Here is a 15,610-nt window from a genome sequence, read left to right on the forward strand (position 1 = left end):
CACTTAGGGAAAATATGGTGACCCTGACAACTACTGTCCTTAGTGGTATTTGTAAAAAAAAGTGATTAGGTTTGTGCGAAAGGAGCAACGTGTTGGAGAGCAAGTACAGGCTATAAATATTGGTAGATGGGGTGAAGTGCAAGATTGGAAATTGCTAGTGGACATAGGTAAAAAATTACAGGTTCCACAGTGTATTGCATTTATTACGCTGAGACTGGGCATGGTTATGTATTCTGAAAGTTAACAGATTATCAGAAGTATCTGAAATGACTAGCCAGTGGTTGTGAATAAGGAAAGCACAGACTAGTTGGGGTAATGCACCATAATTTTGGAATGGCTGAGGTTGTTGTGTCATTGTGTAATATGATATATTCAGATGGAACTGGTGGCAATGAGCATGTATTAAATGTACCAGTGGGTTTAGTCACCGGAGAGGCCAGGATGGATCTGTTGGGGAATGCTTGGTGTTGCCACTGCCAGTGGGGCTGGACAGGCCATTATGGATTTTACAAGTTGTGTTTGGTAGTGTCATAGTGTTTAAAGAGGTGCAGCTTGGTTTAAAGTGAGCTTGGAGGAGGGTGAGGCTGGGAGATGCCAGACCTCACTGTTGAGCCCCCTAGAGGTGTCGAATGCTTAATTCAGTATTGTTAAAGTTTAGGCCATTAGTTAAAAGAATATAAATTTAGTATAAAGATATACTATATTGCCAAATGTATTGACTCAACCATCCAAATAATTGAATTCAGGTGTTCCAATCACTTCCATGGCCACAGGTGTATAAAACCAAGCACCTATGCATGCAGACTGCTTCTACAAACATGAAAGAATGGGTTGCTCTCAGAAGCTCAGTGAATTCCAGTGTGATACCGTGATAGGATGCCACCTGTACAATGAGTCCAGTCGTGCAATTTCCTCGCTACTAAATATTCCACAGTCAACTGTCAGTAGTATTATAACAAAGTGGAAGCAATTGGGACTGACAGCAACTCAGCCACAAAGTGGTAGGCCATGTAAAATGACAGAATGGGGTCAGTGGATGCTGAGGCGCAAAGCTCGTCCACTTTCTGCAGAGTCAATCGCTACAGACCTCCAAACTTCATGTGGCCTTCAGATTATCTCAAGAACAGTGCATAGAGATCTTCATGGAATGGGTTTCCATGGCCGAGCAGCTGCATCCAAGCTTTACGTCACTGAGCACAATGCAAAGCGTCGGAGGCAGTGGTGTAAAGCATGCTGCCACTGGACTCTAGAGCAGTGGAGATGTGTTCTCTGGAGTGACGAGTCAGTAGAGTTCAAGCTTCATGAGGGGCCTGTATAGCTTTAAACAATGAACACATACCAATGCCCTGAGGATGTGACCTATCAAACCCATTATAGGATTAGACCCTACAGATGGGCTTTAGTCTGTCAAACTCTGCTCAGGATTACACAGACAAACACTTCAGCTGGGGATCAAGTTTGGCTGGCTGTGTTGCTGCTGTCTCTACTTCACATTCTCCCAGTACATATTTATATTTATTTTGTTGTTGGTCCAGGTGTTCCTCTGGTTGTTAATGGTGGTGAAGACCTGGTTCTGCCCTGTTCTAAAACAACCCAACATCAGTGCCGTGGACATGACACTGGAGTGGCTCAGACCAGATCTGACTCAAGAAAACTGACTTGTACATCTTTATGAAGGACATAAAGACAGAAATGAAGATCAGACAAAATCCTACAGAGGGAGGACAGGCCTATTTAAAGATCACAACACCTCACTGAAAGTCTCAGCAGTCTAAATTTCTGATGAAGGCATTTATAAGTGTTTAATCAAATCAGAGTCTTGGTATGATGACATCACTCTTCAAATCACAGTTAATGGTGAGAACCATCACAGTTTTATCATCTGACTTCTCATATTTAATATATATACTTATTATATTTATACTTATCATTTTATATTGCCCGAAGTGAATTATATTTTTGTGAAGTGGAGAGAGTAGAAGTCAAAATTAATTTTGTGGAACATCCACATTTCAACAATATTAGCACAGATGTTTCATAAAATTACATGGTCCACATACGACACCAGCCATTCAGGTATGACCATAGTAGCACCTAGGGACCCACCAATCCCACTATTTTTCTTCTGATATCAATTCTGATATCTGAGTTCCAGATGTCGACTGAGAGTAGGTGTACCTGCAGTGTAATCTTTTCATTATAAATTTGAAATAATCATAAGATTAAAAAAGGAACTCCCAGAGACAGAATTTAGAAAGAAATTGGGCGTGTCTCTCCTGCTAGATGACCAGCCTACCGTGACAAAAAGTACCACTGTAGAGTCATACAACCTCATTATTTTTAAGAAAAGTACACAGAAACTAATGCACCATTGTGTAGTCGTATCACCTCCTTATTTTTGAGTTGGGAGTCGTCTTTGCTCTCTCAATTGGCCCTCTCCCAAATCCAGTGGTTAATGCCATATTATTTACATTCACTGCATTTGGCAGATGCTTTTATCCAGAGAAACTTACAAAAGTCATTTGTCATTTACTCATAGAATGTATCCGAGCCAGTACAGTAGGTTAGAGTTCAAGATACCACAGAAATAGAATACTGTTGAAATACAGGGATCAATGTTGATGCCTAGAAGTGCAAAACACATATAAGCTCCATCTCAGATAACAATAAGTGCATTAAACAATACCCTACAATAGGTACTAGAATTTCATTTACTCGACATAGGTGCAGTATCAGTGGTTATTTCAATTATTGTTCTAGAAAGATAATAAAAATGCATTGTTACAATTATATGACAAGTGTTACAAGTGCTAATTATGAAGACAGAAATGATGAGCAAATAGTTTTACAGAGGCAGGACAGGCCTGTTTAAAGAAGAGCAACAGAAAGGCAACACCTCACTGAAACCTGCAGAACACATCACATTGTTTTTAACACATTTTGTGATATTTTTACATTTTACTACTTTTTTTATTTTGTAAGGAACATTGTGTTCTATTTAATTGTATCAAAGGTACAAATAAAGTTATTATTCTTTCATGTTCATTCTTCAATTTACAGTTTAAAATTGGAGCCAAACATTCTCTACTTATCATTACTAAATAATTATGTCTCAATTTTATTTCTTTATTATAGGTTGGTAACCTAAACTTGTACTTTGTTATTAGACCTGATTTTATCTGGTTTGTATTTCAGGAAAAGGTTTTCATGCATGGAAGACTGCAATCATCTGTATATCAGTTTTTGGTGGTGTTGTAGTTGCATTTACAATTTGCATCCTGAAAGGTAAATTAATGAATATCCTTCAAGATTAATTGTCAGAATATTTAATATATTGCCTATATTTTGATCACTGCAAGTGTGTGTGGAATGATTGTGGAGAATTCCAAGAATTCCAGGAGACTCAGAATGTCATAAACTCAGCCACTGCCATTTAAAAAGTTATTTATTGTCTGGTTACAAAACTTGTGAGAAAGCATAATTGCTTTTACATTTATAATTGCTTTTATATGTATAATTAATTTTACATTTAGCACCACTTTGAAGAGTCCCTCATGCCATAGCAGGTGTTCCAACTGTTGATTGTAGGCTGTATAATTATTTGCAGCATATCAGGAATGGTTAATGTTTGACATGGTCCAACAGACCGCTGTCGTGTCATCGTTCTGTCATCAGAGCCATGCTCTTATGTCCATATAAGCTACTCTGGGTCTAAAGTATTTTTGAAAATGAGAAATATTGGGGGAGTTTTTGAAAATTGCTTTGGTCACTCCGTGTGGTTACTCCCAAATATTACTAGATCACTTGAATCGAAGTCATTAAAAAAAAAAAAACAAATAAAAAATTTGCTACTCCACATTGAATTGACTTATTGTAAATGTTTCACATTTTTTTCAGTTAGCCTTCATAAGTTTGTTGAGCCAGCTTCTATTTAGCTTTAGCAAAAAAAGCAGATTACATCATTGTAATAAACAGTACCCTACAATATGTCCTAAACAAGTTTGTTATTGGTAGAAGTATCTTTCAAGACAAAAGAATTCATAAGATCACTTGCATTTCACCAATCACGTCTATTGAAGATCAAATAGATCACATATGCATAGCAAAGACATTCAGGACACCTATCAAGGATGCACGTGTTTGGTGGTGAGCAGATGTGGCTTCCAATCATCATCTATTAGTAGCATGTTTGAAACACAAGTTAACCCCTATGTGTATCTCCAGTTTTAAGGTCATTTTTGTACGATTTGTACAATTGTTCAATTTAAAACCAGTTATCTGAAATTGTACACATGATCATTCAGGATTCAAATTGAAGTAAACACTTGGGCCAAGACATCCATTCACATCTCTGTTTAGTTTTCCATAATTTAAGTTCCATTAGAACGCAGAGCAAAGTTTTGCTGTGGGCATGACTGTAGCTGACTAAGTGGATAACCAAATAAATCAAGTTTTCAACACGCATTTGCGTGTTGTTGTACAAAGATGTGAGCAAGCAAATAAAGAACTTTACTAACATTCTATATACTTTCAATACTTTTATGTCACACAGTTGCTTTAATGGTAATTTAATATTCTTTGAGAAAATCTCAAAGTTTTCTTATGCTGAAAGCATGTTTTAATAGGCCATTTAAAAGGACAGTCATGATTGTGGTGGAAATTAACCAAAAATTCAGTGTGAGATTTGTGGTGATCTGTTATACATAGATGACTGAAAATCAGTAATCAGGTATCTATATTAGTCCTAAGAAATTTCATTTCATAGATTTACTGTATTTTAAGAATATTCAATGCTATTAAGTGATTTGCCCTGTCCCCTTACTTTGCTCCTCCTAGTTAATCAGTTTATCCAGTTTAACCTGAAAAAAAAAAACAGTTTAAAATTCAACATTTAATCCTCTGTGAGAAAATGGTCTTCAACCCCAGTATGAACAGACTCAATGTAAATGTCAGGCCTTGTTTTAAACACAGTTTAAGCAAGAAACCAAACAGGACATTCAGGCAGGAGCATTCTGCAAATAAATGTTCCCCAGCCTCTAGTCTGCAGCAGAAACACAGTACACATTTGCCCCTGGACAAAGTGTTTCGTCTGCTGGTTTGTGTCTATGGAGTGTACAGACAGGAGTGGCATCTGTGAGTTGTGGAAGATTGGCTCCTCCCACACCCACAGTGCTGGTTCTGTACCTTCTCCTGTCTAACCTGTAACAGGTTTCATGTCTTTATCTGAGGTGTAGAAGTCGTGCACTGTGTTTGTGAATGTGTCTGTATTTTGCGGGATTGTGAGTGAGAAAGGAAAATAGAGTTGAAAAAGAGAAATTATAAAATATTTTTAAAATACACATACACACACTTGCATGCACACACACTTGCATGTGCACACACAAACATGCACAGTAGTTGTGTTGTGTCCTCTCCTCTAATTTCTCTTCTTGTGTGCAGATGCGTGTGAGCTCACACTGGACCCGAACACTGCAAACACACTTTTCTCTCTATCTGAGAGCTACAGAAAGTTGATGCATGTGAAATGGAAGCGTCATATCCTGATAACTCAGCGAGATTTCATTACTGGTGGAATGTGCTGAGTAGAGAGAGTGTGTGTGGAGAGAATGTGTGTTGTCGCTGTTACTGGGAGGCTGCGTGGAGTGGAGATGCTGATATAGCAGTGACATATAAAGGAATCAGGAAGGAAGCATTCATTGATGACTGTGGGTTTGGATTGAATATAAAGTCCTGGAGTCTTTATTGCTTTAATAACAGTTACTCCGATAGTGATGATGATGTCAGGTCTAATGTCAGTTACACTGTCTGGCACAAGAAGTTCACTGCCATCTCTGCCACCCCCCCGAGCTCCAACAGAGTAGGAGTGTATGTGGACTGGTCCATCAGAACTCTGTCCTTCTATAGCATCTCCTCTCACACACATGCACTCACCCATTTACACACACTCTGCTCCACATTCACTGAACCCCTCTATGCAGGGTTCAGTGTGTAGTGTGTATTCTGGCTCCTCAGTGTGTGTGTGTGAGCTAGAATAACCTCCTGCGTCCTGCAGAAACACCTGAGCTTCCTTCACACACACAACTGGTAGAACACCAAGGTTCAAGTCAAATTCAGTATTCTCTCATTTATAGAAATATAATTTTAAAATGTGCAAGCATGGGAAAAGAGGTGGCATTAGGCTTAGACTAAAAAAACAAGCTCAGTCACATTCCCTTACCATCTGTCAATCTTGCCAACATTTAGTCTGCACGAAACAAAGTAGATGATGATTCAAGCCAACATCAGGTATATCAGACTATAGGAGCACATGTGTTATGGTCTTTACAGAAACCTGGTTTATGGCAGTGGACACTGACTATGGCAATAACAGGCTTTGGTGAATATATATGTTTGGACAAAGATGTAAGTGCTATGGGGAAATGTCAAGGTTGAGGTGTCTGTCTGTACATAAATCAAAGCTGGTGTACTCATTAGGGAGAGGATATATACTGCACACATTGAACTTCTATCTGTGTTGGTACACATATTTTTAACTGTTGTGTACAACCAAAAGCCTACTAAACATGCTGCTGATATGATGTACAGAGTCATACACAAGTTTCAGACTCTCTCTCCTTGTGCCCCAAACTTCATAATGGGAGATTTTAATCATTGTAATATGAGAAAGACTGTCAGTGACATCCAGTGCTACATTACCTGCCCTACGAGAGGAAATAAAATCCTGGACCATTGTTATGGGTCTATAAAAATGCCAATAGAGCATCCAGGAACCCCCACTGGGTGTGTGTGACCACAACACTGTTCACCTGGTCCCAGTATACACACCATTTTTAAAGAGGGAGGAAATGCAGTCTAAAATGGTTCAGGTCTGGACTGTTGATGCAGTGAAGTGTCTGCAGTGTTTTGATTGCATAAACTGGACAGATTATAGATTACTGTTATAAATTAGCTGATTGATGTATCTAGTTACATTTTATTTTGTGAATGTGCAGTTGTATTTTTAGATGAAGTGAAACTGGAGCAGTGAGTAACATGGGGGATATGAGATATCTGACCGGGTACAAAGATAGAGACACCAAACATTTTCATTTACATTTACATTTACATTTACGGCATTTAGCAGACGCTCTTATCCAGAGCGACTTACAAAAGTGCTTTATAATTTACTCATAGAATATATTCAAGTACAGTACAGTAAGTTAGAATTAAACATACCAGTGAACTAGAATACTGTAGAATACAGGGATGAATGCTGATACCTAGAAGTGAAAATATCATGGCTGGCCGGTCCCCTAAAGAGCCCTCACCAGGCCAGGACTGTACCACTCACCTTCCCCGCTCGCAATCACCTGTCTTCTGACAGGAGACACCTGCGAGTCATTAACTACTGGAGTATTTATACACCCACAGGTTCGGAGGAACAACGCTGCACATTAGTGGTCAAGACCACAAGAGTCTATTGAGAGTCGTTACCCCTTTCCTGGAAGACCAATATCACCATCATTGCTTATATAAAAATGGATAATAAAGAAACTGTTGCTGGAACTTTGCCTCTTGCTTCCTCACTGCTGCCCTCATCACAGCAAAACACATAAGGTCTATCTTAAACAACATAAACAATACCTAACAATAAGTATTAAATTAGGGGATGGGGATGGTGTAGCCCAGTGTGAGGACCCCTGATGAGGGGAGGATGGTGTGGAGACTGTCACTTAAGAAGGTTAAATGGGTGCTCTGGCTGCAATGCCAGGGAACTCTTTGGTCTGGTGGTCACAGCTCACGGTTACCTTCTGTCGGACCTGAGTTCAGGGTAGGTTGGCTGCCTTAAGCCTTCGTAACAGTGTGTGTACATGTGTGTGCATGCACACACTCACTGCCACTGAAATAATAGGACTAACTCATAACACAGGAATAACACAACACTATTAGGACAAAATAGGACAGAATGTGTGTTTGTACTTAGGTGAGGTGTGTGTGTGTGTGTGTGTGTGTGTACACCTTGTTCTGGGTTCAGTAGGATGGCGTGTGTGTACCTAGGTGAGGGTTTCTGTAGGTGGTGTGTGTGTGTGCGTGTGTATACACCTATTTTTCGGTAGGTATATGTGAGTACCTGGGCAAGATTTTTTCAGGTGTGTGGATGTGTATGAGTGTACATTTCTCTACTAAATTTATACTAGAGCTTATGTGAGGTGGGTTTTAGGCCATATTAAGTGAATACTTTTCCATCACAATAATTTCACCTGAGCACTGAGTATGCATGTTTCTAAATGACAAGAAAGCAATATAAAACACACAACAATATCTAAAGAAAACAGTTACACTCTTCCTTAAGAGACACACTACTTACAGAAACTTGATTGTTACATAAACATTATAGTTGTCCTAATGTTGCCAGTGACGTTCATTGCTCAAATAGTCTTCCTCAGCCTATTATACTTGAACTGAGAAGGTAATAACAATTATAAAGGTTAATGTGCAGGTACTACAATGAAAGGGGTAAGGTTAATTACTCTGAAATGTGATGTACAACAGTCTCCTGTGGTGAGATGATGCATGGTTAATTGATCCAGGTTGAAGACCCTGTTACAGCCACTCAGGGAACTGTGGATTCATAGTTCAAAACAGTTAAATGTCCACTTCTCATCCCTTTAATAAGAAACAAAAATATTCTTTTATTAAAGTTTGTTACTGTTCCAATGTTCGGGAGGAGACACTTCTTTTGAGACAGGTTACAGTCTGGTTGACTTCTTACACTGGGAAATCTCCTGTCTGGTCACTGTATGCAACGGGCAGTTCAGATACGCTAGTTTATTTTCAGTTCCCAGGACAAACCAGACAGCCACTCTTCTCTGTATTTCAGTTCCTTGTACACTGGAATCATCAAGAGCACTGAATACCTGCTACAGGTGTATTTGGAGCTGGTTAGGAGCAAAAATGGGGTCCATCTGGTGGACCCCAGAAGACAAGGTTGAGAAACAGTGACTGAGTTCAGAATCTATGCAGTAGTGGTGTTTGACCAAAAGATGGCGTCAGCACCATGCATATGTCCTAGAAATTCACATATTGTGCGATTATTGTTACAGTCATTGCAAACAATTACTGATGTCTGCTGTTTTCTGTATTTGTTGATTCTATAGGGGGAACTCCTTTTACAAAGTGGATGTACACACAGTAGATAAAACTATTTATAGCATCACTATTATATAGCAACTATTTATAGCCTCATATTGTAAGTGTAGGTGGTTTTTGAGCAGCCGGAACAGATATGAGAGCCCTGCGCACCCTCCGCCAGGCCAAGCGGCAGCGCCTGACTGTCTGCTCAGCAGACCGGACACCCACATCATCCTCCTGGTCAGCAAACATGAGCGGAGCATAACCTTACTGGCACTCGAATGGTGACATGCCTAAGGAGGAGTGCCACAGGGTATTGTGGGTGAACTCCGCCCATAATAGGTGCTCAGACCAAGAGGATGGGCAGGAAGAGGCCAGACAGCAGAGGGTGCACTCCAGGTCCTGGTTAACTCTCTCTGTCTGGCCATTGGATTGGGGATGGAAGCCAGAGGACAAGCTGGCTTCTGCCCCCAACAACCGACAAATGGCAAACCGGGCAAAGAACAGTCACCATCTAGCCTGGCGTGGATTAATGCAGTTTTTTGTCCTCTCCTGATCGCTGGGACAGAACTGCACCAACAACCATCTCAGATGCATCCATCTCAATGATAAATGAAAGTTCTGCATTGGGGAGCCGAAGAATAGGAGCCGTGATTAGAAGGCGCTTTAGTTCTTCGAATGCCTGCTGGGCTTCGGTGGACCAGCAGAACCAACCAGATGCTTTCCTGGTCAAGGCGGTCAGTGGGGCTGCAACCGTGCTAAAGTTCTTCACGAACCTGCAGTGGGGAGGCAGTAGCTGGGCCTTCTGTTTGCTAAATGCGTCCCTGAGGTCCCAGTATTCTTGGGGGACTCGAGACTGGCCTGGACTGCCAGGACCTTGACCAGACCCAGACAGAGGCTTGGGTAGCTGCAAACAGGGGCTCCGACATGACAAACCCCAAGACAGCACTGACCAGGTCAGCCAGTCCACATGGGGATTATGTTGCTGAAGCCAGGGGTACCCCAAAATCAGTTTCAAGTTGGGAGCATGGATAATATATGGCACAATCTGTTCAGTGTGTGGACCAACTCGCAATGTGATTGGACGAGTCTGTTGGCTAACAACCCCTGGCTCAAGGGACCGACCATCAATGGGGGCAATGGCTAAGGGTTCATCCAGTGGGACCAGCAGCAGAGCTAACTTGTTGGCTATTCCAGCATCGAGAAAGTTGTAAAGTACATCTGTGTTTTCCCTCTATTACTGACATAGTTGAGTGATTAAGGGTAAAGTACATCTGTGTTTTCCCTCTATTACTGACATAGTTGAGTGATTAAGGGTAAAGTACACCTGTGTTTTCCCTCTATTACTGACATAAATGGGAGAATAAACAAATAAAAATACATTTCCTGCTGAGTGACCTTTGATCTTTTAATGATGTGCTTTTACTTACTTGTATGTGTGTGAATCTGCTGTTACTCAGCTGTGTGTGTATGAATCTGTTATTGAAGCAGGTCAGAGTTTTATCCTTTAGCAGGTTTTCCACAGGGAGCTGTGGTGGTATTTTTAAGTGCATCCTGTACATCATCAGACACTTCACTGATATTGCATGAAGTATCATGGACCATTGACTGACTGATAGGCTGTTTTAATGATCATCCATGACTTACTAGGATAAAAATAGTTATATGGTTACATGGTCAAACGTCTAGTCATTCATGTGGGTAAAATCAGAGAATACATGAATAACATGCCACAGAACAAGTACAGAAATCCTCTAGAGAGGATTGGGAATAAGTTTATAAGGAAGTGGCTAGGGGTGCCGCGTTGTTTAAGTAGTACATCATGGTAAGGGAGAGAAGTGATGGCGCTACAGCTGACAGGCTTAGTTGAAGAATTTAAATGTGCTAAGGTGAATCACAAGTTGAATTTGTTAGCATCGAAGGATCTGGTGTTCAAACAGTGGCCCCTATGATGAAGAATGGGAGAAAGTGGAATCCATCGAGTAGTTCATTAGAGTTATGTGATGTCATTGGACAGGTGCAATGTGGGAAATCAGATCTTTGTGGCTGTATTGTCATTGTATTTATGCTACATGTTGTATGTTATCATCTTTTGGTTTTGCTTTCATTAAAAAGTGCCTTTTGTTTCCAGACCATCTAATTCATGCTTGCATTCTTCCTTGCATTGCCACATACTTGCAGTCCACCCCGGGCTAGCGCGAGCAGGACGCTGGGACTAACACGAAGACAGACACAGGAATGCACACACTGACAGGGACTGACATGCACACCGAGGAGAACAAAGGGACAGGCACATTTATGGTAATGGGGAGAGACACTGTGTCAGAAACAGGCACAACACTACACGAATTAAACAGTCTGGGGAAGAGTGGGGAAGCCTCAGCCGTTGGCTGGGTCGTCCGCCAACCAGCCTGGGAGGGAGGGTCTCTTGCCGTCTTGGTTGGCGGAGGCTGTCCAGACCCCGGCGTGTGCACTTGGGTAGGTGCGCTGGTTGTGTTGTCTGGTGGTGGAGCAGACCCCGCTGCCGCTACCTTTTGACCTCCCCGAGGCTTAGGCGTAGGCGCTTGCGCTTTGGTAGTCCTCGCCCTAGGGGGAGGAATGTCCTCCTCTGCCGATGACTCTGTCTCTCTGCCAGTCACCCAGGACTGCTTGCTGGCTCCAGAGCACCTAGCTCTGGGCAGAGCCTTAGGTGGGGCCTTCTGTGTTGGGGGCTCGTCGTCCTTGATGTCGTGCGGAGGGGGAGGTTTCCCTCTAGAGCACCTTGTCCTGGGCAGAGCCTTAAGTAGAGCCTTGGTTGCTGGGGGCTCATCACCCTCGGAGCCCGTGACGTCAGTCTGAGAGGAAGGATCCCCCCGAGGTACCTCCTCCACCTCCATCGACGGGTCCTCCTCATGATCGGCCCTCCGGTCCGACTCCAGGGTGATGTCATGGCGCTCCCCTCACTTTCCATACTCCGCATATCCCTCTGTAAGGTCCATGCAGGACTCTGTGGATTCCACCTCCGAGTACCTGTCCTTGTAAGTAGGTTGGTCTCTGTAGTACCCAGCAGGTCCCTCCTCCGTTGTGATCCCATGGAGCGAAGCCAGAATGAGTGATGGTCTCACCCTGGTACGGGAGAAGTCCGTGGTGTCCGACTCCGAGGACTGAAAATCATTATACTAGTCATTATGGTCAGACACAACCTCATCCGACTCCTCCACCTTCACCCCCAGACCACGCTCTCTTGTAGCGGGAGTCAGGAGGGTACCCAAGAACAAGGAGGGATTGCAGGCACGATTTGGGGAAGTTCATCTTTTCCCCTTCTTCTTGTCCTTCCCAGGCATCCTTCTTAGGTTGGTGTTTCTGTGACGTGACGAGGCAAATAGGATGCGGAGAAGGGGCATGTTCAAACATACATTTTAATTAACACGCAGACAACACATCTAACACCACACACCTCACTAAACACCTTTCAAATACCAATAGCATGTACTATAACACAGGAGACATATACACACAAGAGGATTACACATAATACAGAACAGGTGGACGACAAGAAAGGGCATGGTAGCACGGACGAACACAGACGCACCAAAACGTTTGAGGAGGGGTGGGGCCGTAACGTGAAACATACAGGATATGTAGCCTTGTCTCTCATGTTTTCTTGTGTTTCTATGATTCCTTGTGATCCTCTGTCCATTGCTGGGTGACACTGATTTATTTACAGAATACTGTGTGCTATGCAGCTTCCCATAACATCTTTGTATGTCCTTGAAACAAGCCTCTGCAACAAACAGTTGAAGTTTCCTTATTAAAGGTGTTTTCCCAATTATTATGATTATTATTTACATTAAATTGTCAGTCAATGTAAAGCACAAAATATAAGAGTGCACCAGTCACACTCAAAACCCAGTGCCTTCCACAGATCAGCAATAACAGGGTGTTGTTGTACATCTTAGGAATTCAAGGAAGCAAATATCAAATATTCAATCTGCATTTTAAGCAATTTTGTGCTAATGATAATATGAAAAATTGTGTTTTAATTTTTCAGGGATGAAGTTGCTTTGAAAGTTTCTTGTTGTAGAGTTAAGAGCTTGAATGTAATAAAAGTATTCAAATTGTCTTTCAGGGATGAAGGTGATCCATGTGATACTACTGCTGTTCTCTAGATATATGGAGTCCACAGCAGGTTTTTGTCCTGTTTGTGTGTATGTTTTTAAAAGAGTAAATGTTGCCTGTAAGTCTTTCATATTTTATCTTTGCTTTTCATTGGTATGATGACATCACTGTATATGTGGCTGTGAAAGGTAAGAGCCATGACAGGTTTACACACTTACCTATTTTACACACCTGTTATCATTACATTTATCATCATTATCATTACCATCATTACCATCATTATCATCATTACTAAAGTTCAGATCAAAAATGGAAAGTAAGAAGGTACAAACCAGAAAGATTACAATTATCACAGCAATAAAACATTCGGCAGGAAAGATCACCAGAGGAGGTAAATAATGTTTTTATGAGAATCTATATTCCTGAAATCATGACAGAGTATCAACCGATTTCTCAATAATATTAACCCAAATAAATTAATTGAAAAACATAAACACACTCTAGACAAAACATTATGACCAGAGGGATTTCACAATGCCCTTAATCACATCCCTAATAATAAAGGACCTGGAACTCATGGATTTCCTGTTTAGTTCTTGTCATGTACGCCCCTCCCTGGCATCATGGTTCCCACAGCAATGCCACTATGTTTATTTACTCCCTGGTTTGTTTCCTCATGTTTCCTTGTTTTGGGTTCTTTTGATTCCACCCCTACGTAGTTCCATTACCTGTCATTGTACTCATCTGTATCTTGTTAGTCCTAGTCATTGTATTTATGACCTGTGTGGTCACTGTGTCTTTGCGAAGTCTCCTCAACTTTAGTTACATTTCTGTTCATTATCTTGTCTGTTTTTCTAGTTATTTGGATTTCCACATGTTCTTTTGGATTACCCTCTTTGCCTGTTACTCGACTGTTTGGTTTACTTTGCTAACTGCTTCTCTTGCTTTATGACCCTTGTTTATATGCTTTGGATTATGACTGTGGACTAACTGTTCTCTATTAAACTGCATGTGACTCCATCTCTGTTTGTGGTCATTACAGTTCTACAGACACATAAATAAACTATAGTGTAATATACATATATACACATGCCTGATATACATACATAAACTATACTGTAATGCACTTATATACACACCCCTGCTATACATACATAAACTATACTGTAATACACACATATACACACCTCTGCTATACATACATAGACTATAATGTAATGTACACATACACAGACCCATGATATACATACCTAAACTATACTGTAATACACACACATACACACCCATGATATTCATGTGTTTATCACTTTAAAATAATGGTGTTTGTCACTTAAAAACATGCCAATCATTAGTCATGTTCGATTATTAATCAATAAAACATTTCAACATTTCACCTGTTCACTAATGTTACACTAATGCTAGTATGTTTGTGTCCTTTGAATTGTTGTGTGTATCTGCTCTGGTTTTTGTCCCCCGTCTGCTTTTTCTCTGATTTTGTCCCTGTCTCGACTCTTCTACTCCCAGTAAAATCCTGCACATGGACTCTACCTCTGTGTCTGAATCTGCTTCATCATTAGATACTTAGTGTGTAGATGGCATGTAGTGTGTAGATATTTAGTGTGTACATGGTATGTAGTGTGAAGATATTTAGTGCGTAGATGGTGTGTAGTGTGTAGATATTTAGTGAGTAAATGGTGTGTAGATATTTAGTTCGTAGATAGTATGTGGGTACTGAAATGTTGTAAAGAGGAAATGAACACTACAGGGTGTGCTGGTGTGTCTCTCCAGGCCTGGAGATGATGAGAACTATAGACTGAAGAATCTGTACAAAGTCAACATTATTAAAAACACTCCCATGACAATTGTAGTGAGCTGGCACATTGGCGCCATCTGCTGGTCATCTCTTTATTAGAAACACACCCTAACTTCTGCCAAAGTGGCACATCAGCACCATTTCCCTCATCAGCTTCAAGCACTTTCCTTTTCTTTGGGAAGAGAGAAACCAGTTGGAGTGTGTTTCAATCACATGACAGAACAAGCATTTCTGAAGTCAAATCAACCTATACAGCAAATGTGTGTACATGTGTTTTCCAAATAAATATAATTAAAATAATCATAATTAAAAAATAAAGAATTAAAAGTATGTGAAAGATTATAATTTTAAAATGCAAAATAGATTTGTAGAAACTGTCCCTACAATGTCCCTCCCACACCATGTCCCTGGCCAATAAAAGCACAGCAGTGTCTCCACTTCCTGTGAGGTGAACAGGCCCTTCCCCCATGCTCACCAAGCTCTACAGAGGAGTCACTGAGAATATCCTGACCATCTGCATCACTGTCTGGGGTGGAAACTGCAATGTCTCAGATCACAAGACCCTGCAGTGGTCAGTGAAAACAGCTG

Source organism: Electrophorus electricus, chromosome 16 (genome assembly GCF_013358815.1).
Source record: "Electrophorus electricus isolate fEleEle1 chromosome 16, fEleEle1.pri, whole genome shotgun sequence".
Classification (NCBI taxonomy): domain Eukaryota; kingdom Metazoa; phylum Chordata; class Actinopteri; order Gymnotiformes; family Gymnotidae; genus Electrophorus; species Electrophorus electricus.